We start from the raw sequence: 19,353 nt of genomic DNA, 5'->3' as shown, positions 1-19,353 counted from the left end.
CTGGCCACGCTGGATTTATTTTTAACACCCCCAATCCCACCCCCACCCCCCACCAAGAGCTCAGTACCATTTCAGGAAAGCATTTTTTCTAATATGGTTTGGCAGACGCTGCTTTGTGGATTCCACCTGTGTGAGAGACGATGAATTTGTTCGGGTCTGAGGAAATCCAGACTGTTCTGGTTCTGACTCGGCTCTGAGCCAAACTGACCCAGTGGAGGATCAAAAACAATTCTCCCAGCCTGCACTCCAAGGATGACTGGCAGCCTGACAGCCAATCCCAGCTCTCTGATTCTGGGAGGGGGAGGGGCTAGGCAGCCAGTGTTTTGACAGGCTGATGACGACCTGCTGGGTCTCACTGCAGACCTCCGACTCTCCAGAGTAAACACGGCAGTCCAGAGTCCAAAGTTTGAGTCCACACCGTCAGAGTGGGATGTGGTCAAAAGCACAAAGACGGGTTTTATCAGAATACAAACACTGTGCCCCCCCCCCTCCCCCCCTCCCTGCAGCTGAGGATCAGGCTGACAAACTCCAAGCAACACAGAAGCGATGTGTTCATGAAAGGCCTTTTCTGTGGGAGTCGTGGGCGGGCACGAGCGGGTCGCACACATGAAAGCAGGCTTTCCTCTTAGCTGCCCCCTCCTTCGGGTTCTCTTCAGGCCTGACCTTTTAAAACTGTGATGTTATAACACGCCATCCGCAGACATGCTGGAAACCATCTGGTAAGGCCACTGCAGCGGCGCTGTGACCACGTGACTCCTGATGCTCAGATGGAGCGTAAACATTTTAGCAGTTCACTCTGATTATTATAGCTGGGTGAAAGCTGATTGGTTGTGGTGACCCATGACAGGATGTGCCCAAAGGTGAACAGCTTAATACCTGAGAAGATGCCCAAGTTCAGCTGTAAAGCTTTGAGTTTTTGTCCTCTTCCAGGTTCAACATTTACCTATGTGCTACACAGCATGCAGGGGAGCAGTGATCCGATGGAGAATTCAGTCCAAGATCCTATTGAAGGGCCTATATCATGAAGAATCAACTTTTGGAGCTTTTAAGTGTCTTATAATGTTCATTCCTCACAACAACAACAAAACCCAAAGTGGCATTCTGATCAATTCATGCATCTCTGTCTGTTCCTCTAAAAACCTGCTCTCTGAACAGCAGCCGCTCCCAATCCACAAAAAGCAGTGGGTTCTCTCATTGTGATGTCACAAACTGAGGAACCGCCCCTTCCAGGAAGAGTCTGTGCTGTCAGCTCCGCCCCCAGACTAACACACACCCCCACTTTCTCCATGGAGCTAGCAGTGATCGGCTAAAATCCTTCCTTTCATGTCCACTATATGCACATCCATCTCTGTAAAAGTTTGGATGTCGTTTGTTTTTGTGGGTGAAACACAGACTCACTGCTGACTCTAGGATGACATCATGAGACGGGCGACACCCACAAGGACAGAAAGGCGGAGCCTCAGAGGTCGAGTCGTCTTACTTCTGGGCTGCAAAATGAGCTGTGAACATTTCATTAAAAATTCTTTCTTTAGTCTACCAAAGACAATATATTATCATATATGTAGATATAGTTCACTCTGAAAAGCAGGATATAGACTCTTGAACGCTACGACTGAAGCATTAGACTAAACCTTTGCTGCTGCTTTTCTACAGGTAGAAAACTTGAGTTTTGTGGAGTGAAGATGAAGGAAAGGCCACAGCTTCCTGCTCTCACTAAACATTTGAAAGCATCAGACATTTCACAGATCTTGTTTTGTTTGTGCAGACTCAGACAACATCAGGGTTATCCAAACCTTTTGCAAAGAAGGTCACATTTGGTCAAAACGTGCGAGGGCCAACCAATCGACCTGACATTCTTTAAACCCTTTTAATAACACAAACGCAAATTAACTTTTTGATGTTAGTTTTTGCAATGAACACTTTTCATTACTTACATTTGGAACAGAATTATATTCGTCTATTTTTACCAAAATTACTGTTAATTTGACAGGCCGAAGACCAGAAATAAAATAAAGATTTGTTCATTTAACCTGGGCTCATATGAAACGTTAAATATTATTCATTGTAAATGTCTAGATTTAGCTCCAGTGAAGAGGAAAATAAAGTTTTCTTATTTTGATCACAGAGATAAATCTGTTCCCCTGTTTGGCCCCTAAGGCGCTGAAGGTTAAGCAGGCACAGGTTGTCACCACAGGTTTACAACGGCTTACAATGTAATTTACCAAAAACAATCAAGAAATCATGGTTCTTACAGACTGCTGGGGGCGGCATGTAATGGATTTCATCACAGGACCCTGCAGGCCGGGAAAACTTTGGACATGCCTGCCCTTCATGAAAGAACTGATGCCGTCATGTGAACCACCTGAACTGGGCTCCAGGAAGAGCTCCTCTGGGCATCTTTTTGTAGTTTTGTCTGAAGTTGACACACTTTTGTTCTGGAATTAAGAGCAGCACTAGAACTATGGGACCGGCTCCACCCCTCCCAGGTTAAACCCCACCCTCCATTATATTGTCCTCTTGGCTCAAGAAAAAAAAAAATCAACAATAAGTGACACAAATAATAACTGGTGCATGCTTATATGTTCCTATCATCAAACGCTGCACATCTAGTTTTCCAATCAGGGAGATGAGTTTGTTGAAATATTTAAGGCCCACTGTAGATCTACTCTGCTGAAGAGCCAAAAACAGACTGGTTGATGGAGGCGCTGGAGTGTCCTGAGAGACTCATTACAGCCAGATTTGTTCCATATCATGAAATATGAGTGATCTGCCCGGCTTGAATGCTGAAGCGGACTCCGGTTCCAGGACCGGACAGATTTTCGGCCTGGGCTCAGCCTAACAGCTGCTGCGATTATTAGTGAGGAGATGAAAAGCGTGTTATCCTGCTTTGTCTGAGACGCAGAGACAGGACACGAAGTGAGGGAGGGTGGCGTGATGTCGGGCCCCTTGACAACCCTCTCTGGTTCCTTCTCTGCAGCTTCAGAAGGATCAGCCAAACGTCCCTGAAGGAGGTTTGTAGAAACCCTGATCAGTCTGATCGGAAACATGCAGAAATGGAAAAGTTAGCCAAATTCAACTAAAGAAAGAAAAACTTTCTGTGAATGTTAAAAGATTATGAATCTGCATGCTTATCTTTGACACACATACAAATGGGGGGGGGGGGCAGCTGAATAAGCAGCAGTTTGACCGGTTTCTACAGCTGAGCTCTGTACTGTAAAATGATCTGACCTGAATAAAGTGAAGCAAACAGGAGAGAAGAAAGAGAGAAATGCATGAAGACTGTTCTGCCTGACTGCAGAAATCAAACGCTGACGAACGGGGGGGGCCTCCATACGGGGGCAGTACCTCCCTGAGCCCCTTCCTGCTGTGGGGCTTACAGCACGAGTGTTTCTGAAGTGTGCCGCTGTGGCGAGAGGAGAGACTGCAGTGCTCAGCTTGGGGGGGTTTAATCCCAGGTTCATGTGCAGCGTTTCTGCCCGAGATGACAAGCCGTTTACAAGACGTAGCCTCTGCCGCTGACCCACTTCTGAGCGGCTGTGTCTCCCAACAAGGCCCTGCCTCCCCATCAGGCCTTGCTCCTCGTCTAACCGACGATAACACCGCCACCCTCTGCCTCCGTGAACTGTGGGAGAAAAAAACTAGGTCGCCCTGACCCACTTCTCTTCTCTTTTTTCCTCCCTCGCTAAGATCGTGCGAAGAGTTCTGCAGAGGATGATGGAGGCAGACAGTGGAGGCAGAGAGGAAACAAAGGCAGGACCGTTTTCTCTGGTCCTCCTCTGGTTCTGCTGTGGACCAGCCCGCTCCAGAATAAATCCGGACCTTTGCGTACGACAAACGCTGTCCGGGGCTGACCTCCCCTTGCCCTTTATCTCATGTCTTCAGCTGCGTCAGAAGGCTAAATAGAATCCACACAGGATCCTTTGACACCAGTAAAAATATGACAGATCAGGCAGCTTGAAAAATGACGTGCCTGTTCTCGTTGGGGGGGCTTTCACCTGAGCCAAGACTCACTTTAACACGGAGGAGCAAGGCAGTGACCCTTTGGTTTTTTCAGGGCTGTCACGACAGCATAAGATGCATCTGAAATCCCCCCTGGACTCCCACGCGCCCCCACCCAGTCATGTTTCAGAGGCGAGTACCCCGCCATTCAGAAAAGTGCCGTTTTTTCCTCTTCAGCGTGAAATACCTCTTTTACACACACCTTTGACTGCACATTTTTATGTTAATGCCTCTGACAAAAGTCATCAGGCATTCATGGTGATGACTCCAGCGCTCTGGTGTTGCTTAGCAACCTTTGTTTAGCTGTGCGCTGAAGCGATCTGCAGTCCGACTGACATTTAATGATGACCTTTAAAAAACTTCATAAACACTTCCACCTCCTTACATGTCAGCCTTTTGTTTGCATTGTTGCGTAGATCTCCCCAGACGCTGGAAAACACGCATCTTCTCAAATGCTACATCTGCCGCAGTTTGACACCACCGAACCAGGCGAGGGGCTGACCCCCCGCCAAACCTGGCAGCTTGGTGTTGTACCGCCTGCCGATGGCATCGCAGACAACGTCTTCGATTACATGCTGCTGGACATGCGAACTGTACGAGAGCAGAGGGCCAAGCGTGACCAGAGGAAAAGAAGACCACAGCAAATTGATTTTGGATGGAAAAGCAGAGGCTGGTGCAGGTTGTGGTGTTACCAAAGGAGGCTGCCGGGGGGGGGGGGGGGGGGGGGGGGGTGTCACTGCCCGCCTATTGGTAAGAACCAAGGTCAATGCTGAGTAGAGGTAATGTGGCTTAGACAGAAGGAGGCCTGGATAAAGCGCATTCGTCTGGCTCTTGTGCCAGAAGCAGTTCTAAGCACGTAAACAGTTTCACAAGCAACTGTCTTGTGAATAAGACAGTTCTTTGCCCAAATCCTGCAACAACGGCTGTGCGTGTGCACCTGTGTGTGTGTGTGCAAAAGTGCAAAAGAAAAACAAGGCTACTGCACACGTTCACTAGAGTTCCTGCATTTTCTGTAACATAAACAAGGCTTAACTTTAAGTACATCAGGGTGTGGTGCAGCTCTCCTGGGACTTCTCATGGTTATAAGAAGGTAGAGGCTGATAATCAACCAAAGTACACAAGCGCAGGACTCCCTGTAACACGTGCTGTGAGTGCACGGCAGCATCAGCCCAACAGCTGGAAACAACCCTTTTTTAGCGTTTTAATGAGGAGTTGCTGTGCTTCAACAAGGAAGTTCAGATCTGTGAGAAAAAGCCCATGAACCCACGTCTCATGGACTGAGAGAATGTGATGTCACGCATAGAAAACGGCTTACTTCAGGCTCCAACCAAATGAAGACAATTCAGTCGCTATTTTGTCACAATAATCAGCCTTCTGTTGAACATGGGGGTTTCTGAAAAAAACAGACAGACTCACTCACCCATTATCTAAATATTTAGATACAGTTAGGGCTGGGCGATCAAACAATATTAAATATATCGTGATGTAACTTACTTTGCAACTACTAAAAAACTATCTAGTGTGGCACTAAGTAGTGGCCGGAGTTTTAAAAGCAATTCAGACACCTTACTCACTACTCTATTTTTTTTTTTTTTAAGCAGCGGATATGACGTCATTAATTTCACAAAGTTAAAATTTAATTAATATGAGTGTTTTGCGATTATTATTTATGAGTCCACTGTCTTCTGAAGATAAAAACGTTGATAGTTTATTTAAAAAATATATTTAAATACATTTTTAGAGCAAAAATTGTTTCAACGCAATGCATTGTGGTCTATATTAGCCGATCTAGTGAGCACACTGGCTTTTTTGCAGAGATTTCTGGGAAATTTCTAGGCCAGTGGATTTTGGAATTGTAGATTCAGACAGCACTACTAAATGGCGAATGCACTATTAAGTGAGTAGTAAAGGAATTCAAATACAACCGTCAATCAATCAATCAAAAGTCAATCACTATAGACTTTTATTTTAAAGGGTCAGAAAATTCATAGTCGCCACTTGTGAGCATTTTCTCCTCTTATAAGAGTAAAAGTTAGAGGGCAGGTTAACGTTTAGGCAAACTTGGTCATGTAATTTGCTGTCATTTTGATGAATTTCTGCACGCGACACAAAAGCATGCAAGACACGCTCCATCCCCGCGGCCACTTCACCCGCCGTTTCACCTCAGTGTAAGCCGAGGAAACAGCAGAACTAATTTTTTATAACATCCAGTCAGAAGTGGAGGATGAAGCTACTTCACTTCCAGCAGCAACAGACTGATTAATAAAAAGGGTTTATTTGGAGACAGCGCTGTTTTTAGCCGCTAATGCTATGATGCTAATGATGCTATGCTAACGAGTCTGTCACCTAAATGGAAACACGGACCAGTTTAAAGTGGAAGAAGACAACAACATTAATTCATTAATAAAAACTGTATTTCATAAATGTATGAATCCCCCCCGCTCCCTCCCGTCATGAGAGCTGCAGCTTTAATGTTAATGATAAATAATAAGAAGAATCCAAAACATTCAACTGCTTCCAGGCTGTTTATTGCTATGATTTTAGATAAACTGTAATCACCTGGAAGCAGAATTAAATCTGTTCATGTTTGAATTTGAGTTTACAGTTACTGGAACTGGAACTACCTTTTTTATCAGCTAAATCAGAGACTTCAAGCATGTTCAACCTCTGAAATGAAGGATAATTCTCCAGCAAAAACAACAACGGTCAGACCTGCACAGCAGCAACAGGCTAAACTACCAGAAGACTATTTGATTTTAGTTACTAGATTATTCACTGGATGTTGACTAAAATGTTTGCTCATTTATGTTTGTTCTGTAAAACATTAGAATTTATTTGTAGGATTAATGTTTTGTTTTTAAATGGAACTGTTTTATTTATGTTCTCTTTTGAAACTTAAAAGCTTTTGCTTTAATCGTGGTCCTTCAGGCTTCTGTTGTGTTTAAAGTCCATCCATCCATCTTCCTCCGCTTATCCGGTACCGGGTCGTGGGGGCAGCAGTCTAAGCAGAGATGCCCAGACTTCCTTCGCCCCAGCCACTTCCTCCAGCTCCTCTGGGGGGACCCTGAGGCGTTCCCAGGCCAGCCGAGAGACATAGTCTCTCCAGCGTGTCCTGGGTCTTCCCCTGGGGCCTCCGCCCAGTGGGACATGCCCGGAACACCTCTCCAGGGAGGCGTCCAGGAGGCATCCGGACTAGATGCCCGAGCCACCCCAACTGGCTCCTTTCGATGTGGAGGAGAAGCGGTTCTACTCCGAGCTCTCCGCGAGTGACCAAGCTTCTCACCCTATCTCTAAGGGAGCGCCCAGCCACCCTACGGAGGAAGCTCATTTCAGCCGCTTGTATTCGGGACCTCGTTCTTTCGGTCATGATCCATAGCTCATGACCATAGTTGAGTATTGGAACGAAGATCGACCGGTAAATTGAGAGCTTTGCTTTTCGGCTCAGCTCTCTCTTCACCACAACGGACCGATACAGCGACCGCATAACTACGGACGCCGCTCCGATCCGCCTGTCAATCTCACGCTCCGGTCTTCCCTCAATCATGAACAAGACCCCCAGATATTTAAACTCCTCCACCAGGGGTAAGGATACTCCACCCACCGAGAGGTAGCAAGCTACCTTTCTCCGGTGTTTAAAGTGTGATAGGAAATATTTCAATATTTCAATCTAAACAACCTGCTGATGATGACACATTTGTCTCACTAGCAGAGAGTTCAAATTTGACAAATATAGTTATTTGGTTTATATCGTGATATATATCGTTATCGCCTGATGGCAAAAAAAAATATATTTAAAAAATTCTATATCACCCAGCCCTAGATCTAGTGTTATTTAAACAACTTAAAAAAAACAAATGACAGATCTTTTCTGTTGTGACATTTAAACTGCTGTAGTTGAATGAAACCTGAAGCAGGTATCGTCTACATGATCGGGTTTTATCGACTGGTCCAAAAACAAAAAAAACGTCAATTGACTAGCAACCATCCCAATTGAATTATGAGTCAATGTCTTGGAATAAATCTAGTTGAACATTTCTATTAAAACTGGGGGAAATTATCCACATGTAGAAGCTAGCAGAGATGATTTCATCTCTGATGTTTCTGTCCAAGTGTTTCTCCAACTATGGATCTCACTGCGGAGACGGAGTTCCTCCAGAAATCTACCAGGAATGTAGGAACAACTTCTGCAGAATCTAATTAAAAAGACAAATGGAATGAATACTGACCAAAAAACAAGCTTTGAGATGGCAAAAGGACTTTACAGATACAGAAACACACTGCACTGAAACATGATTCAGAAAAAAACAAAACTTTTTGCTTTAACCTGCTAAGAATCATGGAACGCCAGCCCCACCCACTTCCCCAAATACCTTTTTATCCAAAAATACCTGATAACTACTCTGACTCCACCCATTGATCATTTGTAGACCGTAACAAGACTAGTTGGATTCTCTACCAAACAAACATCTGTTCTTGCAATTCAAGAAAAACTGTAACTGCATGAAAACCACAACAGACTTTATGCACAGAACAGTTTTTCTAATAGATCTGAAGGAGACGCCTAAAACAGCTGAACTGTTAAAGTTCTAGGGCTGATAGCATGCTGAAAAAAGTTACTGAAGCCCATTAAAATGGCTTTTGACTGAGTCCAAGCTTCTTTATTATTATTAAGATAATAGGAGTTATGCCAGCAAAAGTACAGGCAATCTTGTCTGAAACCAGCTTAATATGATGATGTCAGAACGGTTTTAATACATGAAAGTTTATGTGTGCTGGAAAAATGGTACAAAGAAGAAAAGGAAAGAAGAAAATCTAAAAGACAAAGATAAATAAAGTCATTGAAGCTGAAGCATTTGATTTTCTCAGGTTTTCTCTACAGTTCAATCCCACACAGAAGCTCAGAGGAGAGAATCATGTTCAGAGCATCACATTCTATTGTTTTACATATCTACACATGCAAATAGATGGTCTGAGCCCCCCCCATCAGCACCTTTTCATGCTCAGATAGAGGGGGTGACCACTGAGCTGCCTTTGTCTAAAGTTAAGAAAGAGACACATGAACAAAACTCAAACGGACTGTCACTTCTTCCAGCATCCAGGATTGGAGAGTCAAACCAGAGTTGGCTTCACACTGGTGCCGAGCAGCAGCGGACTATGGCGTTCCCTGGATCTTCTGAGCCGCCGCCATCGCCGCCGCCGCCGCCTGCATTCCTGTCTAAACTGAATCCAGAGCAATGCCTACGTTTGCTTATCTCATCACCATGTGACTGTTTTCAGCCAAACCAGCACCAACCTTCATATAAAGACACTTCAAAGGGTTTATAGACACGCAAAAAGCTTTAGCAGCAATAAAACAACAGAGTTCAAACAACTTTTAAAACGGATTTTCAGCATTAAAACAATGTTTGAGATTTGTAAAAATCCTTCCTTAAGGAGATTCTACAGAACTAGATACACATGTTTAAAGAGCAGATGTAGCCTTGAAGGGCCATTGAGAGCCCCCAGGTGTGGACACCCCATGAAGAGCTGCAGGCCAGTCAGTCCCTCTGTAGATAGAAAGGATGGATCTGGGCTTGAGCCTCATAAATCCCTGCTTGCTGCAGAGCAGAGGCAGTGAGACAAACACGTCGTGTTTCGGATTTTCCCAGTAGAATACCGACGCACAGAGTGTTGCTGATGAAAGTTCCTCGCCGTCTGTGTCAGTCGAGGGTCACAGGTCAGAGAAGCTGCTGTGACCCTACAGCTGGACCAACACACTCCCACTTTCAGAAGTTATACCCAGAGCTAGACGGAACCACCTACGAGTCTAAAAAACTTGTCAAGCATTCGCGTCGTGCTCCCTGATGGTTCATCTTCAGAGAAGCACTAGATGAAGTGGAACTGGCTTCATCAAGCGCTGTCGAATTCTGGCTTACTCAGCCAAATGCGGATGAGTCCTGGAGGCAGGCATGTTTACGGATCAGCACGGATGCCTGAGCGCAGACGGCGGCACGCTCCAAAGTCACTCTATCAGGCAGCGGGCTTCCAACAGCAGGGCAGCTGCACACCCAAAGCAACTGCAGGAACCCGAGCAGCTGACTCAGAGCGGGCATGAATCACACGAGATGGCCTTTCCCTGACATGTGCTGCCATCACCGACTGAGAACTGAGAAGATGACTAAAGAGGCTCAGTTCCACACTGGAGTGCACGTCTCTCGGCTTGCCTCCCTGGAATTCAGTAGAGGACAGGGAAGTCCGGAGCCGGGCTGCTGGCCTCAGTGCTGCTGACACGCCAGCCTTCATCCTCGTAAACATGCAGAGAGGCTGGGTGGGCGGTGTCACATGACTGGATCAGCTGCTGGAAAGTAACTTGACTGAAAGTCAAGCCTTAATGCCAAAGCAAGACAGGGATATCAGGCAATGTGTGTGCACGTGGATGTGCACGCTCAGCAGTCCTTGATACTCCAAAACAAGTTATGATTCTATTAGGCGTAATAATCTTCCTGCTTAGTGGACACTTTTATTCAAAGTCATTTACAGGATTATCGCTCTTGCACATCTCTTTCCATTTCTGCAGCTGGATATTTACTGGAGGAATTCAGGTTAATTGCCTTTGCTCAAGGGCACTGGGTGAGCAGAGCATGAGCCAGCAATCTTCTGGTCACCAGTCCATTTTCCCTCCGTAATAGGTCATCCGGCCGCCGGGAGTCATGGGCTCTGCAGCTCCTCTCAGACGGCTTCTGTGAGCCTTCTAATACAGTGATTAGAAAACTGCCCTTCTCAGCCACGCTGTGCCGGCCTGTTTACCGGCCCGCTCGGAATAACAGCTTCTCACTGATGCATTCAAATGCGGGCTGCAGGTTCACAAAAGGACAGCGTGTTTCAGAAATCCAGGAGAGCACTCCGGGTGAATGTGGGAGACTGGCTCGGAGCCAAATGTCTTCCAATCCTCCTTTGTGGCGTGGGAGTGCATTCATTTCTCACTTAGACACGTTCTGCTAAAGATATTTATTCACAGACCGGTGAGTCACTCAGGTATTGGCTGCCAGCTGAAAGCAGACTGAAGGGAATCGGTCATTCCACAGCCATCACAAGGCAGGTCTTAATGCTCCTTTAATGGAATATCATATTGGGTAAATGACAAACATCTACCTTGGAATAACAAGCAGACATTAGGCATTTCAGGGAGATTCTGTGGCATTCCTTTAGAAGAAACCCTCATGAAAGGATGCAGATCCTTCTGCCTGTTCACGGTCACTGTGCTCAGGTCCCCTGTTGCCTGGCAACAGCTCAGCTCATCACCAGAAGCCAAAAAGTTACACAATCCCAGCTGAAGCCAAGAACAGATTTGGGCAGTGAACACAACAATGTGAACGTGAGGAATATGTGCGGCACTACATGCAGCCGTGTCTGGAATAGGCCCGTCAGACGAATGAGGAAGCGGGGAAAGCCCGTCCTCTGCACGCCGCGCCAATCAGAGCGCAGAGAGCCAAAGACCAGCAGCTCCAGGTCTCCAACTTCAACCAAGTCTGGGCTTCAGCAGACCTCTGCACTAAAAAGGAGACACGGCCTGGCTGCATCTGCTGCACATGCAGCGCCCCGCCCTCCTCTCCCGTCACTCTGTGCGTCGCATCCATCCTTCATTCATAAATTCTGAAAACTCCTCTTTAGTTAATTGCCTGAGAAAATTTAATTTCAAACGAAGGCTTTTAAAAGAGAAAGACATAATTAAGTTGCAGGGATCTCTCTGCCCCCTTCCGTGTTCGGGGGGCCGGGGGGACATGTGCGGTGAGCTGTGGTGCAGTGTGCCGCTCCGTGTCAGGAAAGTCATACACCCGTTTTAAAGCAGAGCGTTACGTAAAGCCTCCCCCTCTGCACAGGCTTACTGCACCAGACGCTGTGTCCTTGCCTGGGCTAGTCAAGGTTCCCAAAAGGACAGGCTGCTAAGAAGTTGGGAAGGACGGGGCGCTGTGATAGCCTGCAAAACGGAGCGGGGGCGGGGGGAGGAGAGCTGCTGCCTGCGACAGCCTTGGTCCCTGAATTCAGCGTCAGACAGGCTCATGCATCAATCCTTCAACTTGCAAAGACAAACCACTAACCTTGACGAGGCCAGGGACTCCTCAGGAATGAGTGGCATTTCCACTTAGCTTCTCACCTGCACCCCCCGCCACATGACCTGCACAAAATAAGCCCGGCTGAAGAATCGGCGCCCCCACCGCACAGCTCAAACCCCTTGTTCTAACCTGTAGCCCTTGGCCTTCTCAGGCCACGCCAGGGACATGCTATGATGCGTGGCGTACAGGCCCGGTCCTATGCTGCAGGTCAGCCCGCTTTCACTGATGCTTCCACACTCGGCACAGACGCCAAAAACAAACAACCAGCCGCTAGAGTCGTCCAAAGCCCAGCGAGGGGAAAAGACGTAAGGTCCAGGTGTTACGCTGCGTTCACACCAAACCGGATCCACGCGTCAAACTCCTGTTCAGAAACTCAACACTCCAGACGCGAGTGGGAGGAGCTACTGTCAATAGTTTTAGCCTGATCGCTACATGGAACGGTGTCTGTGTACATCTCATTTACAATGCATGGAAAACATGGTATATGTCCAGACATCAGCTTTATTTGTTCATGGGATCTCATGAACTGAAGTCTGGGTTGGTGAGATCATTCAGAGTCTCCCTGTGACCCGGTTTGATGACTTGCTATCCTGCATGAGTCCAAGGAGGAAAAAACAAAAACTAAGAATAAAATTAAAGGGACTTTTTATTATCGTCTGGATGCAAATAAGAAAATATTATGAAGGTCACAAGAAGAATGATGAGATTCTCCTCCATGTTGGTTCTAGACTCCACCCACTCATCACGTCATCAGCATGTCATAGCCTCAGTCTCTGATTGGTGAACGCGAGACACCTTCTTTGCCAAAGAAGGCCAATCCAAACTCTCGACACGCAACAGCGCAGGACTTCTAATGGCGTCTGTGCATTGACTTAACATGGAAACTGGGCACTCCTGACACCTGGATCGTGTTCGGTATTAACGCAGGGGGAGAGAAGGGGCGGGCACTTTTTACTGCATGACAGTAACAACAAATGGCAGCAGTTGGTTTTCTGCCATCGTGGTCAAAGCTCATTGGGCGATACCTCCTGAGAGTCCAGAGAGTGAAACCAAAGCGGAGCCTCTGTGGGAGTCGCTGCACTAGAAGGCAGCCGTGGTTCACGGCCCACAGCAGCCAGAGCCAGGGCTTCACAGGACTACATTCATTTGACCTGCAACCACTTGCTCCTTTGGCCTGCTTCCCGTTTAGCGAGCAGCTTCAGCAAAGTCTAAATAATTCACAGCAACTGCAATCAGCAGCGATCAATCAGCAGACATAATTGAAGGGCCCGTCATTGTGCCAAGGCCAAGGTGAAGCAAAGGGTGGCGAGCTGAAGGTGAGGGTGAAGGAGGGGGGGGCCATTCAACAGATGAGGCCGGGTTAGAGCAGCTCTCAGGAACTGCAGAGGAGGGGGGGGGACGTCTTTGCTCCACACATTTCATCCTTCCAGCCTCCATCTGAGAGCAATAGCCATAAAGCTGCATTTAGCAGATTCTGCTTTGTCATCGAAATAAGCTCCATTGACTTTGGTCGCCTTCTGTTCGCAGCAGAAACGCCAAGAGGAGCCAGAGCCGTCGTCTCTGAATGAGATAGAACTGTTCAAACAGAGCCCCCCATCGTCCCAGCAGCCCCCTGTGGGGTGGGGGGGCACAGGCTGCCCGCTCAGTGATCTCATTTTCAGAGCAGCATCAGCCTCTGCTGCTCAGCTCCTGATTTTGAACATTTCAGAGGCAGCCTCTGGGCATTTCTGAAGTCACGGTGTTCCAGACAAATATCTTGATGAAATCCTGACATCTCAGCAATAAGAGGAGATGATCCCACTGCTGCACGCCTCCTCACAGCCCCCTGAACACACGCAAAAAGAAAGCCCAACATGAAGAGCTGAGGAAGGGGACCTCTGTAAGGCCGGCACAATAAATCACAAATGTATTGTAATCGCGAAATCAGGCTGTGCAACAGGCAGATCGCAGAAGACGGCAAAAATTGCAATAAATGGTTACCTTAAATGTGCTAAAACAATCTTATGGCAGTTTGAAGTTTTTAACGAATCAAATAAATCCCTTTATGCTGTCGACCAATCAGATGCAGCCCTTTGATGTTAGATGTTGGCCTCCTATGTAGACGAGGGTCATTTAGAGTATAATTAACTCTTATTCACATTAAACTGTTGCAGTGAAATGGAAATGATGCATTTAGATGATTTTCTATTTGTTCATATATCGCAATTCTGATTACTAATATAGCAAATCAGGAGTTTTCCTCATCTGGTGCAGCCCTAACCTCTATAGTGTGATGCTTACAGCAGAGCTTTATTGAGGAGGCTTATCAGAAAAAAATGTTCAATCTTCTGATGGAATTATCTGCTACTACAGATGTATTGCATCGCTATTTTCATGCCCCCCTGAAGGAAGTGAGATCAGAACGCTGCCGAGACGTCTGAACCCTTCTGCCTGGTGTGCTCAGTTACACAGCATCAAGGCTCCGTTGTGTTGGTTTCATGTAGCACACATGCATCTCATTAGACATTTACTCTGCTTTATTAACTCTTTTTTCTATCATCAGATAACATCACATGTTCTATGAACTAACACAGCAAAAACATTCCGTCATCTCTCCAACACTGACAGCGTTCCAACTATCTTCAGATAAATATGTGAGTCTCCCAAAGAATTCACTGCGTGAGGGCAGAGGTGCAAATCCCCTGCCTTATAACCAATGAACAATCAAGTTCTGCAGAACAGAATGTGACAGATTTCCACAACATTAAAAGATGAGGATTCCAAACGGGGTGCACTGGTCAGAATTGTCCCCCTAAAGCAGCAGATCCTGGTATAAACATCTCTCTGTTCTCTTCTCCCCGGTTTCCTCCGGCAGCTGGAAACATAAAGGGTGGAGGGGTACTGCTGACCCGTCCAGACGGGCTCAAAGACAGCTGGTCTCAGAGATCCAGGAAAGAAAAACAAAGAGCAAAACCTGGGAACCGACTTAATTCAGGGTGTACCCCGCCGTCGCCCTGGGCCAGACTCAGACGGACGGATGGAAAACCCAAGAACCGTAGAGGGTCTATCATCAATATTGTGCTTTGGAAAATTCTAATCAATTCAGAAAAGTCCAAATCTAAATTGCCCCTATTCTGAGGACGAGTCACTCTGTTTTCACTTGGCTGACAGTTTCAAACTATTGATGTCAGAAAGTGAGCTGGTGGTAAAGCTGCACCTTAGACTTATTAGGATGCAGAGTAAGTCCATGTAAAAAATGGGCAGCAGTGGATGCAGTTTGTTCTTTTCACAGACAGAAACAAAGGTGTGCAGGTTAGCTTCTCTCACACCACCTCCTGCAGGACAGCTCCATGAGGAACACTGGGTGTGAAGTTGGGTCTGTCCCAAAGCTGCTTCTGAAATCAGGGGTGGGCTTTTGTAACCTGATGACACTGCTATCCTGTCCAGGGGTCTCCGCCTTCAGCTCGCTTCATTTTCAGTCTACATTTACTTTAGATTCCAGATAAACACACCCCAGTGAAACAGGAGTCACGCTGAAACGGTTTCCCCTAAAACTGCAGAACAATTCAGAGTCTCTCTGAGAGTCCCATAAGGGAAACCAGACACTTTCTGTTTGTTTTTAGGGAACGACAAATTCTACATTACACTTGAGCACAAACCCCTGTTTTCTCTAAAAACCTTCCATTAGCATCAAATTCTTTTTGGAATCAATTATTTTGCATTCAGATGCTTTTGGATCCAAATGAGAATTTGGCACAAAGTCTTCACCGAACTGGGAAATGAGCAAAAAGAATGACGGGATAGAAGTTTGCTTTGAAACAGTCACACCTGAGTGACGGATGCCGATGGCAGCAGAGACTGGTCCTACATGTCAGCATGCTTCGTGGAGCAGCATGGTAACTGCATCCCATCAGTTCTCCGTCCTGCTGAGCACACTAACTATAATGTAATAACTTTCCACTGGAAGTCTGATCCTCGTCGTCTCCTGCCAAAGTGCCCTTGAACAATGTTCGGTGGCAAACAGCTCCTGCGCTGGGCATCTCCCAGCTCTGTCATAAATCAAGAACTCTGCAGCAGATGCATGGCTCTTGCTCTCTGCTAGATTGTACCGTCACTTCCCTCCTTCTTCAGCGTCTCCACAGTCAAGACCCGACAGCCGCCGCCTCCCGCGGCCCGTTTCTCTGCAGTGAACCGGTTTTCAAGAGTTCCCTCTGTTGGTCCGGAGCAGAGATGAAAGCACTGACCCTCTCCTCTTCTGAGGCCATGGAAAACATTTTTATGACACCTGTGAACACGCAGCGGCGCGTCCCAGCACGCCACCTGCATGCGGCCGCAGTGGCGCTGCTCTTGTTTTGTTGGCAGATAAGCTTTGCTGTGATGAAAAGCAGCCGGTGGACGGAGCGCAGAGTGCAGAGTCCAGTCTTGTGACTGCTCAGAGGCTGTCCCATCATTTGCATTTGGCCGTTCGAAAGTTCCAGGCGAGGACACAACGGTCAACCGCAAATGTCTGTCAAAGCAACTGAGGGACACAGAGGTTGTGTGAGACAATCTCTCAGGTGGAACCGCCCAGTGCTATTCAAACTGTGGAAACGAGCGGAGCCCCGTGTGGAGCATCCTGAGTGGGTGAGTTCAGGTCAATCCAGTGGCTGAAACTGGGAAAAAAGAGGCGAAGGGCCAAACCTCCGGACGCAGACGCTCCTCAGAGGCCTCCATGTTTGACCCTTCCTGCAGCGGCTCTGTCACGCTATCACAACATCAGGATGTTACAAGCCTGAACTCTGCCCCCACCCCGGAAAAATCACCCACAACTTTACCTTTGTGCCCCCACGCTGATGCAAAGTCCAACAACACATGAGAACCACACAACCGATCAGCTGGAGTCCCACTGAGCATCCCATATAGTCCTGCCTGTTCCCACGCGTGAACAACACTGGAGGGGGGGGGGGCAGGTGTAAAGAGTGGTCACTGAAGAGGATCCTGAGATGATCCGTGATAAACCTGGACGACTGGACTGCAGACCTCTCTACAGCGTCTGTGTGTGAGCAAGCTGTGGGTCAGACCGGAACCACCGCGCATCCAGACCCCCCCCCCCCCACACACACACACACACACACACACACACAAAACCGCGCGCGCACGCTCCGAACCGTTCCCTCAAACTGTCATCAAAGCTGGAGCAGCTGAGGGAGGGGGGATCGCGCTCCGCAGATCCCTGCGCTCATCACGCTCCTCCGACTGTCCTACGGCGCGCGCGCCTGCATTACCCACGCAGAGAGCACGCACGCACGCCACATCGCACGGCTACATGCGGAACTTACGTGAGATAGGCCGTGGCCTGGAAACACGCGCTCCGTGGGCGGTAATGAAGGAGAACGGTGAGGCGGAGCGGAAGCAGGTTTATTCCCGCGACATCCCTCTGCGCGCGGCCCGCTGCCTGCTTCACCGACCGCCGTTCCACCCACCCGCCATACGGGCAGCGGTGACACAGCCCCCCAACCCCCACACCGACATGACATGACAGCACCCAGACTTCCCCGTTATAGCACCCAGACCCCCCCCCCCCCCCTTACCTGCGCGCTCCGCCGGAGAGGCGCATCGCTGTTCGGCTGACGGCGGAGAGAGAGCCGGCCGCGGCAGCTCCGACAGCGGGGGCAGCTCCAACAGCACGGGGTGGGGGGCTCTAGAGGAGTAAAAATTACAGCCTTAGTCCGAATATCGACTCGAATGTTCAGTTTCCGCGCAAGCTCAGGTGGGGAGCGCGCGCTGCGAGCGGATTGTTTATTCTCCTCTGTGGAGAAGTGAGAGACTGCCTCACTCCTCCTCCTCTGACACCTCCTCCCCCCGCCCCGCTCTGACACCACCCTTAAAGGAACAAGCCCCACAGCTGCGGCCCACGCACGCGCAGAGTGGAGAAAAGAAATGGTTCAGTTCTGTGCGCGTGGCCAAGCGCGCGCTTTTATCAAATATGAATCACGCGGAGACAGTGGTGCTCGTTCCCGCGAGCCAAAATATCACTTTCAGGGGAACATTAATAAAAGATGATCACGCGCGTTTGGGCATTTTTCTTTAATTTGATTTAAATGTGTAAATTATAATAATTATTTTTTTTAGTCCAGGATGATCCCCACCTTAGGCTGGCAGTAGCTGGGCAGATTCCAACGACCCCATGACCTCAATGTGAATCAAAAAGATCATATGATTGGATAAATTATCTTATTGGAGGTTTTTCTGACTTATTTCTTGTTTCTCCATAAGATAATTTAGGAGGACATCATCTCTTTATAATTGTGATGTTTATTTTATGACGGGGGAACTTTGGGTCACAATCTGGATCTTGGTTCCTTAACATGATCCTAATTTCACTCTTTTAAAGAGACACATGTATGTAGGCTTCAGTTGTAATTTATTTATTAGTTGTTTAGTTTGTAACTGTGTCAGATGTTCTAATGAAACATTAATGGGATGCTGTGAATAACATCATTCTGGAAGCTGCCTTTGCAGCCTTTGCTCCGCGGCTGCTTTGCAGGGATGGACTGAGTCTTGTATTGGACAGGTGTTCATTTGCTTTTTTCTTTTTTCTTTTGTGAAAGCCAAAGAAAACCTTGATGTATGTAGATGGAGAGGGACACTTTGATGACCTGCAACAAATACTAACTCATGCCCCCTCAAAGTTGTATTTACTACAATCAGAATGGCATTCGTTGAAAAGTCTAAGATGATGCAAAAGGGAGGCGGTAACTATTTCACTTCTAGACTGGTTTCAAGAAACTAACTGGAGTCAGACTGTAGGTAACCCTAGGATGCTTGATGTACAGTCAAATCTCTATACATTTCAATGTAAAGGTAATGTCAGGTCATTTCCCCTAAGTGGGAGCAATACAATTTTATTCTATTCTATTCAAATCTGCTATCCTACTGTGAAGGCCATCCATCCATTCATTTATCCACTCATATATCTATCAATGCATCCATTCATTTGTCCATTCATCCATTCATTTATCCAGTCATCCATTCATTTATCCAGTCATATATCTATCCATGCATCCATTCATTTATCCATTCATCCATTCATTTATCCAGTCATATATATATACATGCATCCATTCATTTACCCATCCATGCATCCATTCATATATCCAGTCATTTATCCATCCATGCAACCATTCATTTATCCATTTAATTATCCATGCATCCATCCATCAATTTATGCATCCATCCATTCATTTATCCATTCATTTACCCATCCATGCATCCATCCATTCATTTATCCAACCATGCATCC

At 47.1% G+C, this 19,353-nt stretch overlaps 1 protein-coding gene across 3 annotated transcripts in view; it reads right to left on the bottom strand.

The window, feature by feature from the left end:
• The window catches only part of nrip1b (nuclear receptor interacting protein 1b), a 50,340-nt gene extending 32,416 nt beyond the window's left edge, over positions 1–17,924 (bottom strand). The window contains exon 1 of one of the 3 annotated variants that reach the window (XM_023962199.2): positions 17,642–17,924. The gene's annotated coding sequence lies outside the window, so the exon portion shown is untranslated. Of the gene's footprint in view, positions 1–17,389 lie in introns of all 3 variants that reach the window. The other 2 variants (XM_023962200.2, XM_023962201.2) reach the window with 2 other exon arrangements.
• Positions 17,925–19,353: the final 1,429 nt, after the last annotated feature.

This window comes from Oryzias latipes, chromosome 14, assembly GCF_053564925.1.
Source record: "Oryzias latipes strain Hd-rR chromosome 14, Olatipes_Hd-rR_3.1".
NCBI lineage: Eukaryota > Metazoa > Chordata > Actinopteri > Beloniformes > Adrianichthyidae > Oryzias > Oryzias latipes.
This window is presented reverse-complemented; position numbering and strand designations above follow the sequence as displayed.